General features: G+C 32.4%; 1 long non-coding RNA gene across 1 annotated transcript; it reads right to left on the reverse strand.

Moving 5' to 3' along the window:
* Positions 1-12: 12 nt before the first annotated feature.
* LOC112459891 lies at positions 13-981 on the reverse strand. Its single transcript, XR_003041384.1, has 3 exons — positions 885-981; positions 396-630; positions 13-140 (listed from the first exon to the last, which is right to left on the reverse strand). It is a non-coding gene; the product is annotated as an uncharacterized LOC112459891 (long non-coding RNA).
* Positions 982-1,918: the final 937 nt, after the last annotated feature.

Raw genomic sequence — 1,918 nt, forward strand, 5'->3', positions numbered from 1 at the left:
AATAGCGCTAATTTCCCTGCCATGCGCATATCTTTCTTTTTCGTGGCTGTATCCAGATTAGGGCATCATTTTGTCCGCAATATGCTTATAGACTTTTCCATTCAGCATTAACGTAAAAAATAAAAAAGCCATCGTACCATCTGAAATTGTTATATATAATTGTCTTGGTATTATAATCAAGTTTATAATAAGTGTTTCCTTTCCGATAGCATAAACAAAATTAATTTTAGGAAATCTAAATTATTTTATCTTTTTCTGAAAGTAGAATAAAAAACGCAACTAAAAATCAAGTTCTTTTCAAATAATAGACAACTTGAATTAATTATAATTAATGTTTATAAGAACAATTTTATATTACTATTAAAAGGAATGTTTAGAGCACTGATTACACTTACATTTCCTGGTTAGCGCTTATTATGGCATGTTGTATTTTCCAAATTTTACTTCCAAAACACAGAAAATACCTTCCAGCCTGTGTTGACACCACGTATACGCCAACGAATCTGCACGGTATCGTTTTCAGAATGCATTGTGTAGGATGTCTTTAGGATGTCAAGCTTGACGTGTGCAAACTTCATATGACCAATGAACCTTAACAGTATCAATTGCTTCGCATAATCCACAAGTCCCCTGCAATATTTTTTAAGCATATTATGAGAAAATGGAAATACTTAATGCTAAAAACTATCAATTGCGTTGAATACTTAATAAAATTAATTTTCGTTACTCCTCTAATATTGCTGATAAAAATTATATTATAATAATGGATAACAGGGACTCAATTCACAAATATTTTAGCATAACTACAATATAAATTGTGCTACAGAACGTTTCCTCGTTCTTTTCAACTTTTACAATTTACAACACAGCTTATACGTACATACATGTGCAATTTTGGATACACCTTTCTTCTTAAAGATCTCTTCGGTATCAGCTCCCTGCGGTCAATATATAGCGGCAAAAGTGTATACCATATAGTTGAATATAAAATGTTCCTGTGTGAGAAAACGAGAGAAAAGGAGGACATTTATAATAGGTAATGACACGCGATACGAACCACGCAATAGTGTTAATTCGGGATTGGGAAAAGAAAGAAGAGGTAAAGGAAAAGAGATTCTTACAATTAGAGGCACTCTGTAGCAACTCGTATTATCTAGCACAAAAGGACCTTTATTCCTCAACAGTGTCTGAGAATTATTATATTTTGAAGACGCGAGATTGTACATTCAAAGCATTCAAGTTAACAAAAGTAAAGTACAATATAAACATTCTTCGGAGAAATTTTTATTACCCGATAGTGCCTGTCACACGTGCATATAACTACAGATCACTTTCTCGTTCTCTTAACTTTTACAACTTTTACAAAACAACACATACATGCGTGTACGATTTTGGATACACCTTCCTTCTGAAAGATCTCCTCGGCATCAGCTCCCTGCCGTCAATATATATTTCACTATCACTATCATCTATCACGCGGCGATGGTCACGACTCTGCCACTGTCACTATCTATTTTTAGGTTAACGTTGTATTCCAGCATAGATCGGTCTTTCTTAACAGCTTCATGCGTCTGTGATTGAGACAGAAATCTGATAAGCTCTGTATACCAGCTCAATATAAGCAACATATATACGAATATGTATATATATTTTAGATAAAAACAGTGAGTAAACTTTTATAAAACAGTACTCTTTGAAATAATACAAGCGATAATAATTTTTATAATTACCTCTCTATATATCTTAAATGTGTATGAATTTTCTTCTAACTATATTTGTAATGTCATCAACACGCTTGTTGAATTTTTGTGCCATGAGCACCAACAGCTAATCCCATCAGATCTTCTCGAACATTAAATTCATCGGTATATCTAAAATAAGGCAAATTTTACATAATACAAAAACAATAATTATTACT

Source organism: Temnothorax curvispinosus, unplaced genomic scaffold (genome assembly GCF_003070985.1).
Source record: "Temnothorax curvispinosus isolate PA1 unplaced genomic scaffold, ASM307098v1 QBEX01010198.1, whole genome shotgun sequence".
NCBI classification, from domain to species: Eukaryota; Metazoa; Arthropoda; class Insecta; order Hymenoptera; family Formicidae; genus Temnothorax; species Temnothorax curvispinosus.